This window comes from Cupressus sempervirens, chromosome 8 (genome assembly GCF_028749045.1).
Source record: "Cupressus sempervirens isolate cs-2001-9-10 chromosome 8, ASM2874904v1, whole genome shotgun sequence".
NCBI classification, from domain to species: Eukaryota; Viridiplantae; Streptophyta; class Pinopsida; order Cupressales; family Cupressaceae; genus Cupressus; species Cupressus sempervirens.
This window is the reverse complement of record NC_143125.1, coordinates 432272285-432295642: the sequence shown is the minus strand read 5'-3', so window position 1 is coordinate 432295642 and position 23358 is coordinate 432272285.

Sequence of the window (23358 nt, the reverse complement as noted above, 5' to 3'; positions counted from 1 at the left end):
CTTAGAAAAGATATTATGAAAAAATTTAGCATGAAAAATGTCGAACAGATTCTTTAATATTTTAAATGTAAGAATCAGTCATTAGCCAACATAATATGCAAGCACATAACATAATATGCAATCATACTATGTTGCCAACGAGAGTTGCAAGGTTTTTATCCTTGGTAACATAGCGATAACCTAACACATGTTCAAATACATAAATGATTGCTATGAAAGTTGCCAGCGAGGAAGGAATTGGCCCACATGGTAAAACTCAATTGGATTGACTACCAACTAGGAAGCTTTAAACCAAGTCAGAAAGGATTTTATTTCTTAATCGTCAAATTTTCTAAAACTGACGACTTGTTTTCAAATTCGAAGGGGAATGCCACTCTATTTTTTCTCTGCAACCCATTTATGTAAATTAAAGCTCCTTGTGCAAAATAAAATAAGGAACATAGTGTAGATAGTTAAGAATTTCCTCATACGAATATATTTTTTGATTTTCTAGAGCCAAGACCTATTGAAGAACCTATTTTTCTGCCTAGTGAAATTGCAAAATTTTCTATATCGATGATTCATTGTAGCATTCAGAGAAGAAATAAGAAAGCCAAGCAAGTACCTCTGTCTACATATAATTAAAAGAATTTTGGTCTCTCCTCATTATTATTCCAACATGCCTCCAAAAAAAGGTTTCTTTAGGAAGGTAAAATATGCTAGTAGAAATTTTCATGATGACTTTCTAGAGAAACTAAGTGAATCTACTAATGAATCCACCCAGATAAAGAAATTAGTTCCTGTAAATCTTGGGCTTCGAGTTGTAGATGCTTTGTTTGACAAGGAAAATTGGACTAGGGATGCCATAACATCTAAAATAGGGCTACAATTATTTAAAAAGTGGTTTTTAGAGAGGAATTTATTTGATCCCCAAATAAATATTTCAAATTTTGACTTAGGTAAGTTTGTAGTTCCTAGAGTTTTTATGGATTCAAACCACCTCACAGTTGTAGCCCAAAACTATGACCCAATATCTAGAATGGTAAGGAGAATAGATGAGGAATGCTTGATAAAAATTACTGTTGAAGAAATACAAGAAGTCTTTGGAATGGACCCGACCACATTTTATCATGAGGTCATTGGTTTTCAGGGATTGGAGAAAGAATACTTGTCTTGTAAGGATCAAATTAGGCAAGGGGCACTAAGAGGACACTTGGCCACAATTGGGAATTTAACTTTTGTCTCAACATCAACTAAAGAGCTTTTCAAGAAATAGTTTTTCAATTCTATGGCTATAGATATTTGTGTGACTTTGTGCAAGGTCTTTGGTGTAGATGAACAAGATTTTGTACCAATAAAGTTTATTTATATGATGGTACAAATCTCTTCTTTTGGTGTGGATATTATGATCTTTTATTTTGCATCTTTTCTAGCAGAGGAAATTCACATAGGTCTAATTGGAATTGCAAAGGGAAAATTTGAAAAAACTTTTGGTTTCTACTCTTTATTGATGCATATGTTTTTGTATAAGGAATCTACTTTCTTTGAAAAGGAAATGGTATTAACAAGAGAATATGATGGAGAATCTCTACTAGTTCAATTGTGGAGTGTAGATATGACCTAGGATGCAGAGGATGCTAGTTTTGTGAGATTTGATAGATATTTTGCATCTAGATTGAGGGGCCTATTATTAAAAGATAACCCTAGGATACCTAAGGCATTGTTAGATTTCATCAGGCCTATGGATAACCCTACTAGTTTGAAAGTTTCCTATAGTTGGGCAGACATTGTACCATATCTAGTGTCAACAATTTTTAGAGTATATGGATTCCAAGGAACTTCACATGTGCTTCCCTACTAGGTACCTCTTCAGGTGGGAATAACTGAGATGTTATGAAAAATAGGTGGTTTGGAGGAAGCAAAACTGACTGGTAGGTCTAGAGGCTCTATTTTCCCATCTTGTATAGTTGCTCATCAATTCATAATTATAAAGAGTGGTTGGTTGTTTCCATATAAAGTTTTAGAACCATACAAAATGATTGTCTCCCATGCTCATTTCAATGATAGTGAAGAATTTTTTGAAATATTCAGATAGGGGGCTAAGACTAGTGCTCAAAAGTATCGACCCTATTTTCCTAAAGATGTAATAAGAAATGAATTCTCTCTCAAAGAACAAGAGATTAAAAAAGAGAAATGGACAGTCTATTCTAGAGTCTTAGAATTCATTAATTATTTTGATAAAGATTATAGTCCTTTGAAAAATTCAAAGACAATAGCGAACAAGATGAACAAGTTGATGATCATCTTTCTAGAGATTATGGAGACCATGAATGAAAAGAAGACCCCTCTCATCAATTCTTATACTAATAGGGCAAGAAAAGAAATGAAAAAGTTATCTTTCACTCATGTGGTAGGATTAGGGAAATTGGTCATTCAGAGGAGTCTTGGCTATAATATTATCAAGAATAAAGAGCATACAACTGATAAGGGGAAGAAAATAGTTGGATCAACTAGTGCTACTTTGGAAGAGAGGCTTGAAGAGTAGAGGCCCAAGAGGCAAAAAATAGAAGAATACACACCCACTCAATCTCCATTGCATATAAAAGATGAACAACTTACTAAGGAACAAATAGAACAATTAAGATCCCAAGGGGGAGTGTTTATTATTGTTGACGAAGGAAATCCTTAGGAGCCTCCAATGCCTAGCATTGAGCTAACTGTTTTTTGATTATAAAGGAAGGAAATTAGACCCTGTGGTAGAACAAGCTAGTCATGGATTTCTTATGGATGATAGTTTTGTCAAATCAAGAGCTTTCTACCAATTTGCATAGAGAACAAATATTGAACAATTTGAAGAAAGGTGTAATGAGAGGAAGGCAAAGCATCCAAAAATGGAAGAGGCAACCATACAAGATTAGATAAAGGATGAGATGATGTAAGAGTTTCGAAGTTTGACCCTTGAAGAAGGAAGAAAAATGATAAAATCATTTGGGGTTTTGCTTTCACTAGATTAGGACATTGCAGATGCCATGATTATTAATGTTATTTCCAGGAAGTTAAGTGTTGAAGAAAAGGAGAGAAAAAGACTTAGAGGTGCTAAATTTAGTTAAGATCATGTTGCTTTGGTAATTTGGTCTTTGAGAAGAGGATCTAGAGCCAGTCTTTCTTAGCCTAATGATACTAGAATGATTGGAAACTTGATTATTAAGAGGGTGAAAGATACTCCAACTGATGAGGCTATAGAGTTGAATGTTGAAATAGCTAATCTCACATTAGCTATAGCCAGGAAGGAGGAAAAGAAAAAATTGGAATTATAGGATAAATATGAACAGGTTCTAGATGCCTACAACAAAGAAGTGTAGAAGAGAATTGAGCTTGAAAATAAGATGGCAGGGTATCAACGGCAATTTAGCAGACCTAGGATTACTTATCCTTGTCCTCTAATTGAGCCTTTTAAGTCAAATCCCCTCATAGAGCTACTAGATACTCCACGAAGACCACAATTTTATACAACTAAGGATTTTGAAGAGGAGAAGAGAAAACTCTAGGCATTACATATAGAGTTAAATATCCAATATGAGGATAAAATAAGAAAAACAATCATGCATCTGGTAGATAAAATTGGTTGGCCTACTTTTTATGAGCAATTGGTAAAGATAATGGAGATGTGGAATGAGATAAAAAGCAATGAAGATGCTTTGAAGCCAATTGTAAATAAATAGAATAACAGGGACAAAGATGTCACTCTTTTATGTTTTTCTGTCATTAGTTTGTCTTGTGGGAAAATAGAAAAAAATCATTGACATGACTAATGATCTATCTGATTTTGATGATAACAGGGTGGTAGTGCAAAAGAGAATCATAATTTGGTTCTCAAGGTAACTTGGTGAAAAATTTGAGCTTTTCCACCATGCTCTCATCAAAATAGATAAGTTAAAAGATAAGGATGAATGAGCCAAAGACTTGGATGACTTGTTATGCCTTAGAATTAATAGGGTCATAAATGAAAAGGGGCATGCATGGTGGGAAAAAACAACTGCGGAAGTTGTTAAAGTTCAAATATACTTTGATTCTCTTAGGGAGGAATTTGTTGAGATAAATAAGTTAAAAGAATTTTTTTATGAAGAAGCAACATGAAGTATTGAGTTTTAATTGGCCAAATGACACACTTTTTGACAAGTGGATGGCAGATTTTGTATATTCAAAGTAGTTAGTACTTGGTGAAACTAATGAAGATGAGGTGGATGAAAATGGGTTACAAACAATTGATGCATCAATTAAAGTAGAAGAAGAAAAAGATAAATAGTCAATTGCAATAACAAGCACAAAGGTTCAAACTGATGAATTTGCTACAAAAGAATCAAGTGTAACTGTTAGTAAATAGTACATGATGACCTAGATGGAGAACCTTGAGTTAAACTCAGTTTTTAAATACTAGAATTGGGTCCATCACAAGAAATTCCAATGATCACACACTTTGACGAATGACAATCATATCAGTGCTAATTATAAAATCCTCAACAATGAAGAAGCACAACAGAAGTGGTCCACACAAAAGGAATATTCATGATGTAAGTCATTATGTTGCACCAAATTTTGTCTTTTGTGACAGTAACTTTTTAAAATATCTTTCTCTCTTAAGGAAAAATGTCATTGTTCTCTAGGCCTAAATCTTGTTGCATCTCATGCTATATAAATGAGAATCCAAGGCTAGAGAAAGGGTCTGAACTAATATGTAATTTTTAGTTTTTGCTAGCTTTACATTTGGTCTAATTTCCCTGATGCAAATTTGGTGATGTATTTTCTTTGCAAATCTAAGAATACATTAACATTCAAAGATCATGTTATTTTTTCTTGAGTTGTTTTGAGTTTTAGTCCAATGTTAAATATGACTTGCAAAGAAAATTAATACAAAGATGAACTATCACCATATCTTTTTCTCTGAATCTTGTCTCTATTGTTAGTTATTGGTTATCTTGAGGTTGTGTAGGCAAAGCTTATTCAATTTAATGCATCTAGGATAGGTTGTATATCAATTTTCCATTGCTTTTAATTCAATGAATTAAGTAGATGCTTCAATGATATGATAGGATTTCTAGGTAGTAAGAAGGATATGCATAAGAATAAATTTTAAGAAAAATTATTGATAATATTGATTATAATGCAATCAGTTAGGTCAAAATAGTTGGGTAGAATTTGAATCCTAATGGATGAGGTATTGGTCAATTATTTCAATTTGCATATGAAGAGAAGAATTATGACCAAGAATCTACTATAGGGGATGAGTATTGTAAGAAAATATCAGTAGATAAATGAAGTGTAAAGATAGTATCGAATTTTGAGTCATTTTATCCCTCAGGGGCACCTGCATTGGTTTTGTAGAACCTAAAGAATAGAAAATCCTTTTGGTTTCATTGAAGTTGGGTCCATATTTGAGAACTTCTTAGTTGAACATAGGAAATAGCTAACCCTTAAACTAAGTTTTTTCTTAATCATCTTCGTATCAAGTAGTTTTTTGCTTGGTAGTTTAAAAACACCAACAGAAACTAAGTGGTAGAAGGTTGTCATAGAAAGCAACTTGTAATTCTTGTAAAACTAAAATTGGTACAAATTTGATAGCTAACCTATCCTTTAGAATAATAGGCAATATAACACAATCAAATCCAACATTTGTTCTCTACATTGTATAACTTCATGAGTGGTTACTATTTTATTTAGTAAAAGGGTCCCTCAATGAATAATGCATTGTTTAAATTTGTACATCTAGTAGATCAGATTATTTCTAGATTAACGTGTCATGTTAAAAGTCTCACATATCATTTTGATTTGATAAGAAGAAAGTAAGAAATCATATTTTAGTCTTTCCTTTCATTGTTGAGATAGAGAGATTTTCTAAAAAAATTGATTACATTGGTATGTGCGATGAAGATTATGTATTTGACAATTTCTTAAATTTGAATAATAATTATATTAATATAGAAAGTAAGATTTGACAAAAAGAAATATAGAAATCATAACTTATTCTTTTCTTTCATTGTTGAGATATATATTTTCTTAAGTTTTGATCATATTAGTGGGTGAACCCACAATACTGGGTACCACTTTTGAGGGACGAAGGAAATTGCGAAATGATGAAAAATTTGCATATGGAATTTGACGTATGTTCGCCCGAACGTGTTAACTATGTTCACACGAACATATTTGCAATGACGATTTTGCAATTTAAATTCCACTTTTATGTTTGAGATCTTGATAAATTTGCCTTTTTTGTATGTTCATGCGAACACAAATTATTATAAATGTTCGCGCAAACATGTTCAATAAAAATTCTAGCTGCCAAATTATATTTTCCATACATTCGTGCGAACATGGGTTTGTGCGAACATGCCCAATATGTTTGCGCAAATGCCATGTTCGTACGAAGGCGTAAAATTAGGAAAATTTTAACCCTTTTTCCTTTTTTTTTTCCCTCTTTTGACTCCCATAATTATAGGAGAATGATCTCCTACTGTAAAATAAAAAATGTCAAAATGTGCTGCTCGGAGCAAGCTTTCCAACGAATATAATTGTAATACATATTTTAGTCATTAAAACTTTCAAATATGAGTTTAACTAATTATAGGTTCATTACCAATTGAACATCAACCGACTTCGACACCTCAGGAAAATTAGTAAATCAAGTCAAATTTTTTTTGAAAAATATGTTGGAACTAGCTTATTGAGATACCTTTCTATTAAAAAAAAAAAGGTTTATGATAAATTGACTTCAAATTTTCTGTGTCAAATGGAACATATGTTTGAATTACAATTCGTGTCACTTCAAAACTTCATAAATTATACAATATTCAATCAAAATAAATCAAATCAAATGCATCCTCCAGATATTGATGTTACAAATCTAACGCCAAAAGAATTACTTCATTATCATTTCTAAAAGAAAAGTTATGTGTGTCAAATGAACTGTCACTCTTTAAAAATATTGTATTTTATTATGTACCACTTTTCAGAGGAGATAAAAAAAATTGATATAAAATAAAATAAAATTTTGATTAAAAAATATGGTTACAAAGTAGGAACAAAGTACTCAAAATCACTAGTTTATGTCATCTTGAAATTATTTATAGTTTTGGAGATATAGTCACTTGAATGTGATGTTTGTTGCAAAAATATTGATTTCAGTGTCAAAATTGGTCAAAAAGTGGAACCCAGTATTGTGGGATCACCCTAGTAAGTCCCACAAAGATGATGTGTTTGAAAAGCATTCAAATTTGAATAATGTTTGTATTCACATGGAAAGTAAGATTTGACAAGAAAATAGTTAGTAATCACATCTTATTATTTTCTTTCATTGCTAAGATAGAGAGGGATTTTCTAAAATTTTGATCATATTGATTGGTGCCACGAAGATGGCATGTTTGTAAAGTTTCTAAATAGTGAAAACTTTAAGAAACTCCTATTTGGAAAAACTATAAAATTGTGGGGAATCAAGCATTGCTTAAGGGAAAAAAATTATATTGCTACTTTTTTTTAAAGTAGGAAATTTAATAATTTTATTTACAATTTTTTTCAATCATATGAAATTTGTGTAAAATCCTTGTGAATCTTTTATTATTGAAGAAAAATGTAGACAAAAGCACACATACCTAGAAACCATGATTTTATTCTTATTAGACAGAGCCTAATTAATTATCAAACTCAAATGTTAAATTAGCCCACTTTTATCATTACAATTTCCCTCCAAATTATTGAATGATGGTTTGAGGCTAGTACCCCTATTACTGGATGGTCCAAAATCAATGACCTAAATCCTATTCTAGGCCAAACTTTTAAAAAGATAACAAGTTGTAAATGGTCCCCAAAATAAAGACACATGACAACAATCAAATCTATTTTGGACCAAAGTGAGAAAGGATAAAGTGTTTCATGGGAAGTCTTAGTAATAGAGACACGTGCCAAATCTATGTACTTGACCTTTAATCTAACTTAAATTCTTACCAAATATTGGCAAATATGACTTACGATTAAAAAAAGACTTGGAAATTGCAAGCGAAAATATTTAATTTACCTTGAGGAAAAATAAGATTTCATTGTCAAATTCATCACTAAATGCAAATACTTCTATATTGTTAGTGGCGATTGGCCTAAGCATGGGCCCCAATTTTTGTAAAATGTAGGCAATATGGCTACCCCAAAAGTGTAAAATATTTAGCCAAATTTGGAGTCCTTGGTGTGTGACATTAGCCATTTGGTGAATATTAATCATTTAAGTTATCCTTGTTCTTAAATTTGAATAATAATTTAATCACATGGAAGGTAAGATTTGACAAGAAGGAAGTTAGCACGAAGTCTTTTCTTTCATTTTTGAGATAGAGATAGATTTTCTAATATTTTGATCATATTGATCAATGCCACAAAGATGACATGTTTGGAATTTCTTAAATTTGAATAATATTTGTATTCAAATGGAAATTAATAAGGGATCTACTCTATATAGTTGAATTATAAGCCTTAATAGTCTAAACAATACAACATAATAAAAAATCATGTTATTTAAAGAAATCAAAATATATAAAATATATATTTTTAAAAAACTATATAGATTTTATGGTTGAAGTCTAGTGAGAAGTTTGATTTTCTAGCAATGGTATCAGAACTTATCTTATTTTGGCTTGTTATGGGTCAATCAAAGATGTCGAAATTCAATGTTAATTTTTAATTTTTAATTTTAGATATTTTAGTGTGAGTTTAATTAATAGATCATTTAGCAAATGATGATTAAGGTTTCAATGAATAACTTGGAATCTATTGTATATTCAATTATTTGAAAAATCTTTATTTTAGATTTAATTATAATATTTTTTTAATTTAGATTTTTATATTATAAGAAATGTGTTTGTTGAAAATGGGTGTTTCGAGTTAAAGTAATACTTTAAAATAAGTAGAAAGAATCTTTTCATTTCTTTTATGATTATATATTTCAATGCACATAAGTAACGTTTTATTATTTTCAAAAATATGAATTAATTTTTAAATTAATGAACAAGATTTCATTTTTTAACTACTTTTTTTTTCAAATCAAAGGACAATATGATATCTTATTAGATTTTTTGTATAATTTTTTGTAGTAATCATACATTACATTTCAAAATAAAATGAACATACTTCAATAAATGTTGCACCTGATTATCCATTATATTTAAATATGAAATGAAGATACCTTCTCATAACTCTTAGACACCTTTGTTGTAAATTTCTCTTTCTTTGACTCTTTTTTGCCACATGTCTTGTAATATGCACCATAACTCTTACAACTCAAAATCTAATTATTTTTTATTTAGTTTAAACATAGGTTTTTAAGGGACCCTTAAACCTAGGTTACCATCTCTTACAAGATAGTTATTTTATACTTAAAATTAATAAAGAAAACAACTACTGAATAAGAAAGTACCAATGCAAATTACCTCAAAATAGACAAATATTCAACTAACAACAAAAATACATAATACAAATACCAAGCATGCAACCCCTTGACGTAGAGTAACAAAACCAAAAAACCAAAATAGAACAATTGAGACCCAAACTAATTGAAATTAGATAAAATTTCTTAATATGATAGAAGTATCCTTCTCAAGTTTGTTAAGCATGTAAAAGACCTCTTCCAACTTTCCCTTCTCTTTATGTTCTTGATTTTGTATATTCTTTGTATTAGATCTAATGCATTTTCTAGAGCCAATATTAGTTTAAGCTAAGGTGTCAACCTAGTTGTCCACATTGATAATCTTCTAGTTTTCAATCATGGAATTAATGTGATGCCACCTTAATGACATGATTTGAAAATAATTTTGAGACACTAGATTCGATTGCTAGATTTTATGATTGTGGTAGGAAACTAGATGATGCTTTACATGATGAGTTTTGAGTTACACTTTGTATGTTACATTTTATATACTTTCATTTATGGATTATGGAATAGTGATTCCTATGGATGAGGTTAGAATGGAATTAATTGGGGTTAGGAGACATTCTCACATAATTACATCAAACATAAATAAGAAAAAATGAGTAGTATAATAGGAGAGTACTTAAGAGGTGAATTTTGATTGAGTCTAAAGGAAGTGGAGAGAAAGTGAAACATTTGAGGAAAAAACTGAAAACTAGGAGGTACTAGTACATTAATGATGATGAGGAAGAGAATGATACTAAGTCCTCCTTGAAGATGGGTAGATTCAAAACACCTGGGAAGGATAGATTCACTAAAGAGGGTGAAATGGTACCTTCCAATCCCTACTCAAGGAGATTGATAGCCACCACTCACTGGGTATGCCTTCTACACCAAACACCATTCCATAAGCACATATTTTCAAAATTTCTTGAAGTCAAGTTGGAACGTGAAACCATGGGGTTGTTAGTGATGTTGTTTCTGAAAGAAAACAAGGCTTCCAAGTCCCCCTTCTCAAAAAAATCCTCATCAATGAGCAAACGATCTTTAAGCAACACAGACAACATCCATATAGTGGGAGGGTTATGTAAAGGAGAGAACATGAGGATAAGAGGGGGCATTATGAAGGGATATTGTGGTGGAGAAGTTTAATGTGATCAAGGATACATACAATACTAAGAACAAAATTTCCATCAACATGTTCCCACTCATGAGCATCCCTCCAACTTCTAAAATCAGTGTCCAATATAACTTATGAGAAAGTCTAAGTCTATCTATAGAACAAGAAGAAAAGTAGCTTTGGTTTTAGAGTCATCAATTGTAAAAAAAAAGTCATTGATGATAAGGGTGATTCTTTGCATATTAATGATATGCAAATTGTTCTAGATAATGTAAAGAAAGGCTTTTTATAGATATTTTTCAAGGATTGACACTTTATAAAGAATTGTCTATGTTTGTGAGAGTTCATAAGGATGAAAATTAAAGAACTAGAAATTTGAAATTTTGTTGTGAAACAAAGAAAATTTGATTAATAATGATTATAGAAAGCAACAATGAAGACTTGAGTATGAAGGGGCCACTTTCAATTCTCCAAAAAAATACTATGAAATAAATTTTGGTAGTAGGCCCTCAAGAAAGTTCACCCCAACATCAATCTAATCAATATTAGTACATTTTCTTATTTCTAGAGGGATGGTACTACCTAAAAGATTGCCTAGACCATATAGTGATAGTTGGCCAAAATGTTTTAGATTTCCTAGTTTAGACTGTATATTGCCATATAGCTTTCAATTCCCAATAAACAATACCTCTAGATATGTGCAATTTCCTAGAACATGAGGGACCTAGGTCTTCTATAGGATAAACTTTAAGCAAACCCCCTCTAGAAAAAGATCTTAAAAAATGGGCAAATCTTACATTATTTTGAAATTTTTAAAATAATTTATATTATTCAATTGATGAATCTTACACAATTTAAATATTTTTAGAACCAAATTTTATAAAATTGTGGTAATTTCAAATATTTTAAAGAATTAAATCAATAGCTAAAATTTTCTAAAATTAGTTGATTTCTGAATATATTAGAAACTTAAAAAATACCCTAGTGTTCAACTTGTTATGTTTGTGGAAGTGTACTACAATTTATCAAGTCTCTCAAACTCAGATGGAATAAGTTTCTTGTGAAGTTGTTATGACCACAAACAGTTAAGTATAGTTGAAAAAAAATAGCTAGAGAAGATATGGGCATTTTTCCTTGAGTGTAAAGAGATTATATGTGTGTGTATCTATGAGATTGTTAAGTACAAAGTTTTCATCATAATGTTCCCACTCAAGAGCATCGCTCCAACTTCTAAACAAAGCATCCAACTACACTTATGAGTAAGTCTAAGTTTTTCTATAGAACAAGAAGAAAAGTAGCCTGGTTTTAGAGTTATCAATTGTTAAAAATAGTCATTGATGATAAGCATTATTCTTAGCATATTAATGATATGTAAGTTATTATGGACCAAGTATAGAAAGGTTTTCTATGGACATTTTTCAAGGATTGTCAGTTATAGAGAATTTTTTTTGATTGCAAGAGTTTGTAAGGCTAATAAGAAAAGAACTAGAAATTTGAAATCTTCGTGTGAAAATAAGAAAATTTGATTAATAATAATCATAAAAAATAACAACAAAGACTTGAGTACAAAGGAGTCACTTTCAATCCTCAAATAACTTACTATGAAATAATTTAAGTTTCAGTAAAGTGAGTCAGACTATTTAATACTTTTCATCTAAGAATTAGTTGTTTACTTATACTATTTATAATTATAAGGCAAAACTTTGTCTATATGTTATAATAAACTTAATAGAAAAGAAGTGGTAGAAATTGACGTAGAAGATAATATGTAATATATATAAAACAAAAAATTAGTAAAAATTTGATAGTAAACTAATGTTTCCAAATAATCAACAATACAATAGAGTCAAATCTTCTCATTGGTTATTTCCAATATTTCTTATGTTGTTTGTGGTATACCTTTATGAGCGGTTAGGATTTTGTTTACTAAAAGGGACCTTCAATGAATAGTTTATTGTTTAAATTTGTATATTTAGCAAAGAAGGCTACTTACGTATTGACATATCATACTAATTACACAAAATTTTCACTTACCCCTTTCATTTGACAAGAAGAAAGTCAACAATCACAACTTATTCTTTTCTTTAGTTGATGGTAGAGTTTTTTTAAAACTTTGATAATATTAGTTGGTGCTAGAAAATGGTGTGATTCACAAGTTCTTAAATTTGAATAATATTTCTATTCACATGGAAAGTAGCAAGAGGTACTTTATGACATTGAATTATAAGCCTTCACAGTTGAAATATACAACATAATAAAAAATATGACATTCAAAGTCATCCAAATGTAAAATTATGTTGAGTGGTCTTTTTCTTATTTTGGTGTATTATAATTTGGTCAAAGATTTGGAAAGTCAATATTAAATAAAGATTTTTTTATTAATATTTCAATGTGAAGTCAATTAATAGATCATTTAGCAAATGGTGCTTAATATGAAACAAAGGTTTCAATAGATAACTTCAAATCAACAATAGATTCAAATATTTGAAATACCTTCATTTTTTATTTAGGTATTTAAATTAGTTTTTTTTTTGTTTTTGTTTATATATATATAATTTATGGAGGTTCAACATTTTTTTTCCTAGCCTCTGGGTGAACCCACAATAATGGGTTCCACTTTAGTGGGACAAAGGAAAAAGAAATTGCAAAAAATGGAAGTTAGATTTTACGTACATTTGCGCGAACACTTAAAATATGTTTGCTGTGGACATATTTTAAAAAGTTTTCATTGCAAACACATTTAACAAATTTAAGGAATGTTTGTGTGAACATTCTTAATTAAGAATGTTCACACGAACATATTAAAGCTGAATTATGGCATAAAAGCACCATTTTTACCCCCTCACTGTTCATTTTTACGGCATTGAACAGTGGTTGGAGCAAATGTGTGATATTGGTGACTGCCCCCCCACATCATTTTCCTTCATATTCTCATCCTCGCACAATTCAAGAATGTTTATATATTATTATTTTAATGTTTTTTAAGTTTTTAGTGTTTTCAAATTATATTTTAATGTTTTTTACATTTTTAATGTTTTCAAAGCATATTTTAATGGTAATTTAATATTTTTATTGTTTATTTATGTTAAACTTAATTATATTAATTTAGAAAATGGTAGAAAAAAATTAGAAAAACTTTAGAAAAACATTATAAAAAATATTAGAAAAGCATTATAATTTAAAACATTAGAGAAAAAACATTAGAAAAACATTAGAAAAAATTTAGAAAAACATTTAAAAATTTATAATAATATAAAATTTAGAATTTTTTTTAAAGAAAAATATTATAAAATTCATAATAATATAACATTGGAAAAACATTACATTTAAGTATTAGAAAAACATTAGAAAATATATTTTTTAAGAAAAAAGTTTAGAAAATATTAGAGAACTATGAGAAAATATTAGGATTTAAACATTAGAAAAAATTAGAAAAAAATTAGAAAATATTTTTTAAAACATTAGTCTTGAAAATTAGAAAACATTAGAAAAATATTTAAAAATATTAAAAAAAAATAGTGTAGAAAATAACATTTACAAAAATATTAGTTTTATTAGAAAAACATTAGAAAGAATATTACATTTTTAAATATTCGAAAAGCATTAGAAAATATATTTTTTAAATTAGTTTGAAAAATATTAGAAAATAGTGAGAAAATATTAGGAAAAACAACAAAAAATATTAGAAACATATTTTCAATATTCATATAAATTTATTAATGTTTATGTACATGTTATTGCTCTTTTAATGTCTTAATCTTTTATGTTTATATATATGTTTTATTCATGTTTTTGTATACATGTTATTCATCTTAATGCCTTAAATTCATCTTAATCTAAACTGTATAATTAACTATATTTAATGACATGCATCTTAAGGGAAGATCCTAAATTATACATAAGAATGGAGATTAAAATGTACATATTTTATTTCATAGATATATGAATATATGTTCATGTTAAATGTAGACATGTATGTTTTCAATATTCATGTTTATGTATATGTTAAATTCATTTTAACGTCTTAATCTCAGTGTAAACATAAGACATGTCTTAAGGGTCTAGATCCTAAATTATAGATAAGAATGTAGATTAAAATGTATTTTTTATTTTGAACATAGATGTATGTATATTTGTTCATGTTAAAAGTATACATGTATGTTTTCAATATTCACATTTTTATATGTATATGTTATTGATCTTAATGTCTTTATTTAAGTGTAATTAACTATATTTAATGACATGTCTTAAGGGGAGATCCTAAATTATACATAACAATGTAGATTAATGTATATTTTATTTCATAAATGTACATGATCAATATTCATGTTTATGTATATGTTATTATTTTTAATGCATTAATCTAAGTATATAATTAACAATATTCAATGACATGTCTTAAGGGGAGATCCTAAATTATACATATATAAGAATGTAGATTAATGCATAGGTGAGAATATAACATACATGTACATAAGAACATATAAAGAGTATGACCTATTTAGAATACCTGTTACAACGTTTAATTAATAAAAGTTAATTATAAGAACATAACTTGATTATATACAAAGATAAAGAATGTACATCATATAAGAACATAAAGATTATATACATAAATACATAACAAAATTAACAATTTCATAAGAAAATATAAACAATGTCTGCACATAACCCTAAAACTAACTATAACTAGGCTAAAAGATAACACTAACCATAATCCTAACCCTAAATCAAACTCTAACTCTAATTTCTAACCCTAACTTGAAAACTCTAACCCTAATTTCTAACGCTAACCCTAATTTCAAACTCCTACATATATTTACACTTTCTTAAGACCAATTATATATACATCCATACTAGTAGCTCAAAGAAAAAGAGAGGTACCTAGATCTACTTCTATTAAATATGTTAACAAAGAGAAGGAAGATATTATTTATAGAAGAATCTCATGCAAGGTTCACAACATTGTTTATCCATTTTAATTCTTTTGTATCTACCTAACTTAGTCATCACCATCATACCCATGGCTTTGAATGATCTAATTGTAAAGTTACCTGTGTTATGTTGCCCCTAGAAAAATTATAGTCAAAATGGAGTATGCACATGAGTTGTATTTGATATACCTGATCATTCACCAAAGACCATAATTCACAATTCCTTACTGTAAGTTTCTTCAATCCTCAACTAGATTCAATAAACATGCTAAATGATACCAAATGAGAGAGCTATAGAAATGTTTTGAACTACACTTCTTAGAAAATTATAAAAACATATTACTTAAATAGAATTTAAGATGAACCCTTTATATTTCTTATACAATTAGTAATCAAACTAGACAAAATAGGAAAACTATATATATTCTAGAATTTAACTACTTCAAATATTTGATCTAGGCCCAATAAAATAAGATCTAATATCCTTAGAACATTCTTATTTTATATATATTTTAAATGATGGATTATGGACCAATGTGTTCAAATTAATAATTAATTACATGTTTAGACTAAATTTAGAAGGATGACCAAATTCAAGTTATGAAAATTACAAACATAAATAATCCCCCAAGATTTTAGAAGTATAATTTCTCCTAATTGGTAATAAATAACCTCTTCTTGAATCTTTAACACCTAGCCAAAGGAATATCCTTTTTATTCCCTCAAGCTTGTTGAACCACATGTCAAGTATATGTAAGAGATACATGATATAGATAGCTAGGTAATTTTAATTAACCTCATGAGCATTTTGAGTTACTTGCATTGCTAAGAAGATACCATTTTTAGGCTTAGATAAGGCTCTAGAGTCTAGAAAAAAAAAATTCTACTTTACCATAAAAAAGAACTTACCTAGAGATAAGAAGAAGTCCAAGATTGGAAATGTGGCTATGTGAGCTCCTAAAATGTTAGCACCCATTATTAGAGGCTCTAATAACTATTAGACCTCATTTTGGTGATTTCAAGGTGTGGATGTCTTTAATGTGTGTTTCTTGAATATATCTTTTGATTTCACTCCCTTCTTTTTATAACAATGCCAAGACTTGGCTGACTAGGTCTACATTTAGGTAATATTTGAGTCCAATGTGAGGGATCTTCTTCCCAGTCTTTATGTTCTATCATGCTAACAATGTTGAATCCAAAATTTATATAAAAGGGGTTTTCCCCCTTTCACTTTCAATAACATGAAATCAATAGATCAATAAATTTAAATTTTCCATGAATTTTCCAAGTTTTTGTGTAATTGAAGACTTGTACTCAACATTTGAAGGAAAATGCCCAATTAAAGAACCCAAAGTCTTCACTTTTTTAAGATCCATTCAAAATATAGAAATATTCTATGTATTTGATGTACATTTTTCTTCATACATGATTACCAATTAGAATAATTCTCAAGAAATAAAGAAGATCCAAATTTATCCATTCTTCTTATCTCTTCTTTTCCATTTATGACCAGAAAGAACACCAATTTATTCTAGATCTAAGATTGGAAATTGTATATATAAACATGCATTTAAAAAGGAATCCTTGATTCAAAAATACATTTCAAGCACATGTATTCAACCATACAAGTTTATGGATTCTAGTATTTATTTCTTATTACGAAGAAGATACCATTTCTAGGTTCAAATCATGAAATTACTAAGAAACTATCTATACCAAATTTCTAGGCTGAAATCATGAAATTTTGTCTAGGACTAGGTTGACTAGACATGATCCATCTCAAGGTAAGTTTACTCTTTCTATCTCACATCTTGTGCCTACTTTTATACATTAGATGTAATATCATGTACCTTTCTATTTTCCAATTTCCTTTGAAGTATAACAAAATACTTTAATAATTATATATACCATAAGCACATATTTATCTTGAAAGGAATACATCCTTGACTCCCCCATGATCCTTGAATATATATCTTGCACTAGAATAGGCCTCTATTCATATTGGGTTGTGATAATTCACTTTTGGTTTGACGGTGAGCCTCAGATTGAGGTTTTTATGGTTTTATCATACCTAAAATTTGGTGAGTGATCATCACCATTTCATACTTCTCAAACATTCTTAGTTTTTATCATTTTCACTCTCAAATAATTAATATTTTCACAAAATCAACAAAGGGTATTTAAGCATCAAATATACCCATTAGCACATGACTTAGATGGATGATGATACTATTGCACAAGTGCAACACCATCGATTGTCACAAAATTCATAAGTAGGATAACCAAACTTTGTGACACCACACATGATGTCTCAACAAAATGAAAGTAAATTATCATGAAATCGAGCAATGTTTTGAATTGTTTAAACTTTAATTGCAAATTAGAAAGTTTTGATGAACCACTCACTAGCTACTTTGAATCTTCATTAAAAATGACAAGTCTTAAAAATAATTTGTTTGCATGCAATTACTTTGAACCCTAATCTAACTCATGTTGAACCATTTAAGTCATTTACCTAGGTACTAATCTTTAATTCCTAAAGTTCTTAAAACCCAAGAACTCAGTAAATAACTCTAACTCTAACTCTAACTCTCATGTATGTATATGTGATCATATTTAAATTTTATCAGATATGTACATGTTATAGATTATCAAAACATGTGATGTACATTCAATTACATGTATAAATTTTAATTTTTTAAATAAAAAATTATGCAGTAGACTTAGCTCTTGATATGTATTTGTACAGATATGACTTCACATGATCGGCTTGTTGTGGATCCTATTGCACCTCCTACTATGACACCTGATGTAGTTCCTATTGTAGCACCTGATGCAATTCCTATTCTGGCTCCTCATGTAGCTCATCATGTTTCTTATGGTGGGGCTTTTGCTATAGCTAGTGGTGGGGGTCGTGGTGTACCTCATCCTAGGGCTCGTCATGTGGCTCATGTTGCGGCTCCTAGTGCAGCTCTAGGTGGTGTAGGTCTTGGCATGGCTCTTGGTGTGGCTCCTATTGGAGGTCAGGTTGTACTTGCAGCTCTAATTGGAGGTCCTATTGCACCACCTCCATGCATTGATATCAATGCATTATTTGCATTTTTAGAGTAGGAGGTTGCTAGAATACAACAATCTATATTGTCCTCTGATGATGGTCTTTATAGAGACATATGTGCTACTATATGTAGGAGTTTATAGGATTTAATTGCTAGATTTAGAGCTCACCATTCATTTACTCCTAACATATTAGCTTCCATATCTAGGGAGCTTAGGGATGAGATTTTAGGAGATGCATCTTTTGATGACATCAAGAGGGTGGCCCCCAAAGAAAACATCAAAAGAGATCTCTTTCCATCATATGAGGGACCACGAGGTAGGGTGAGAGGCTACTAAGTCACACGATGCACAGATCCTATTATTGTTAATATGATCTATCCTCATTTTTTAGCTGCACATGGTCGTTATCTTAATAACAACCAGATACCTCTTTATTTTGCATAGCAGTTGTACATTGAGTTCCACATGGGACTCAATGTTAACTACTTAGACATTCCAGATTATTGCACACAAGGGTGTGGTCAGATCGCAAATTGTGACCAATATTGCAGTGCACAACGTCTACTGCCTCTAGATGTCAGATAAATTGTTGGACAAAGACTACCTCCAGTGACTCTAGCACTAGTACCTATTGCAGATAGAGTTTTCATTGCTTCCCAAAGGGGATCAATTGACACTATTGGACACATTGCATTTGTGGCCGCTAGTATCACATCTAATTCTCTTGGTCGTTATATTCATAGTCAATGTCCTCGTCCACCTGGTTGACCATCTTCAAAGGGATCTAGTAGCACTTTAGACACCTCCCTTGATGAGGCATATAGAGTTGTTGGGATACCACTATCAGGTGATGTTCGTGCTCTTTTGGGACATCACACACATATGCATTTAGCACTATATTTTTTGGTGGATCTATTGTAGAGTATTAGTTATACTTCTAATACACAAGGGATGCCAGTTCACTTAGTGATGGATGTCATTAGACAACATTAGAGTCCCGTAGTTCCAGAGGCATAGGCCACCACACTAGTGATAGATGATACACCTATGTATAGCTCACAGCATTCAGTACCAGGCTCATGACACTCTACAGATGACTCAAGCATATGAGTTAGAGATGTCAAGATCACAACTGAGGATCTTGATGATTTTGGTGAGCAGTTACAAGGCCTATCTAAGATATATACTAGTTCGAGCATGGGTATTTCATCATGCATGGAGATGTTATTCCAACCTGATAGATGATATGATGGAGTTTGTTGATCATCCTCCACCTTTGGAGACCCAGGTATATGTGTGTGTGTGTGTGTGTGTGTGTGTGTGAAATTAAAAAATATGAATCTATTTAAAAATTCAATTTAGATAGATATTTAATTTAATCTTTAACTATAATAAATCATGTAGGCATAGGTCGATGAGCACATGGTTACATCTGGTGTTTGTTCAAGGCATCATGTATGTAAGAGAGATGATTCTATTGAGGCACCCGATCGTGCTCAAGTACAAGTTTTAAATAGTTTGTTTAAAGTTATTTATGTTTCAAACTATATATATATATATATATATGCACTCATATTTAATTTGAATGTACACACACACACATTTAGATAGAACTCTAATTTACATACATACATACATACATACATACATACATACATACATACATACATACATACATACATACATACATACATACATACATACATACATACATACATATATATATATATATATATATATATATATATATATATATATATATATGATGCACTTATATATTAGAGTAGTTTACACACACATATATGTGTATTTTAGTACGTTGACATGACACATGTATACATATGTTTCACTATTTATTTGATTATTTAGTACTTCAGTAGTTAGATAGTCACATGTATATATGACTTTTAATATTTTGCTATGTACATGTATTTACTTGAGATTTATAGTTTGCATATGTATGCATTTCAGTTGTAGATATATAGTAGATGTAGATGTTTATTCTTGAGATGCGTATATGTGTATGTGTATTTTTTTTGTATTATAGCTATAGAATGTTCATGTTCTTGAGATGTGTACATGTGTATATACATGTGTTTTTTTTTGTATTATAGTATAACATTCTTAATGAATTACATTATAGCTTTTAAACTTTAGATTTTATGTCATCATTATAAAATAATCAAATTAACTTCTCTAAATACCTACTTCAATAGTTAAATAGTCAAAGAAGTTCCAAATTGATCTCTATGAACCTAGTTTAAAATTTTGAAAAATAATAATAATTTATAGGGTGATTGAATTGAATTAATATAGGTGCTTAAAACTACTAAATTAACCCAAATGATTTAGATTAAATAAATTTAAAACATTATATTTATTTGTAATCATTATATGAAATAAATAATTAGTAAGACTGGAGATATGTAAATTTGGTAAATCAAATAATAGGAATAAAGATACATATTTCTTAAATTATCAATTACTAACCTGCTAAAGATAAATATTAGTTCTATGTGGATAAAAATACATTAATTAGGTAAGCCAATACATTATTTTAGAAAACTTTTACAAAATATGATATTTAAAAACATATTAGTTTAAACTAATTTAAACTAAGAGTATGACCGTAGATGTAATAAACTAATATTAAAATATATAGTTTTTTAATAAACTAATGATCTAACTATGAACTTATTAATCTTACAATTTTAAAAGAACATTTAATTGACTTATGAAATTCAATAGTTTGAAAAAAAAAAGTTGATAAATGAATTTCAAAAAAAAGTTAAATTATCTTTGATATATACATATCTATCTTTAATTATTGTGTAAGTTTGAACTAACTTGAATTGCCTATTTATATCAAGTTGTTAAATTATTAAATTCATCCATTGTACAATTAATTTATTATTAAATTATATAGTTTTTTAATAAACTAATGATAATTAAGAACTTATGATTATATAATTAAAAACACATTTAATTCAAGATGAAATTTAATAGTTTGAAAAGAAGTTGATATTTAAGAATTCTAACATATTAAATTATCTTTGATACATGTATCTATAGATAATGATTGTGTAAGTTTGAACTAACTTAGCCTATTTATATATCAAGTTGTTAAATTATTAAATTCATCCCTAGGACAATTAATATTATTAATTTATATAGTTTTTTTAATAAACTAATGATAACTAATCTAGTATGATTGTACAATTAAAAACACATTTAATTCAAGATGAAATTCAATAGTTTGAAAAGATGTTGATATTTAAGAATTCTAACATATTAAATTATCTTTGATACATATCTATCTAATGATTGTGTAAGTTCGAACTAACTTGTATTGCCTATTTATATCAAGTTGTTAAATTATTAAATTCATCCATGGTACAATTAATATTATTAATCTATATAGTTTTTTAATAAACTAATGATAGCTGAGAGTATGATCATATAATTAAAAACACATTTAATTCAAGATGAAATTCAATAGTTTGAAAAGAAGTTGATATTCAAATTATTATAAAATAAATCTCAAATGCCCGTTCAACCATGATGTACACTTATAACATGTAATATCTTCTCATGATCTTCACTACCTAGTCTCCACTTGTGATGTGCACGCTTAACTTTCACCAGGTGGTTGTATTGTAAAACCTTATTGTTAGGTTGATAATCAACAAAGTGTATTCCATGTTGGACTATTTTGTATTGCTTCAAATATGTTCCCTCTATCATGACAGAACCTGCACCACAAATTTAAGTATTTTAAATTTTGATAAATATAAAGTTATATATATATATATATATATCATGGTGTGCCAAAAAGTGGCGATGTGAAAAAAATTAGATTTTGAAAATGTCTAAAAGCTCTTCAAAATCTGCTCTGACTTTTTTTCACCTATCCAGGCAGCAAACCTGGAAAGTAAGCCAAACCTTATCAGATATCCAATTTGATATTGGATATTCGATCTCATATCAAATATCTAATAACCCACACAATAATATTATAATAATATAATAATTATAATTATTATACTATAACATAATATTATTATAATATTATAATAATATTAAAATATTAAATTATAATAGTATAATATATTATTTGATATAATATAATATAATATAATATTTTATATTATAATATATAGTAATGTAATATAATATATATAAAATATAATAATAAAAAATAAAAAATAAAATATAATGTAATATAATATATATATATATATATAATATTATATTATAATATAATATATAATAAAAAAGTAGTACATTATAATTAATATATAATATATGTTATAATTAATATATAATATATGCATGGGAGATCAGATATCTGATATGATATTAGATATTCGATATTACATCGAATATCCAATATTTGTGCTATTACATAAAAAAAACATAGGCCCACAGGGCCCTTATTTCGCATTTTTTGGGGCCAATTTTTAGCATGGCGATTAGATATATGATATAGAATTGGATATCAGATATTAAGTTTTTTTTTTTTTTTTTCGACTCATTTTAAACCTAAATTCAATAGATTTTAGCATGATTTTATTTGTTTTAGTTGAATCTAGGGTTTTTCTGAAAAAACTGGTTAAAATTAAGGTTGTTTTTCAATATATATTACATTTTTCAATTCAATAGGAATGGTTGATCAAAATGATGAGACTGAGGCAGGGAATAATATTCCTCATAACCCCCCACCAAATGATCCAAGACCCCCACAAAACCATCCAGAAAATGATCCTCTACCCCCTCAAAACCCTCATCGAATCGAGGATTTGATAAATAAAATTCTCACTGAGTTGAGA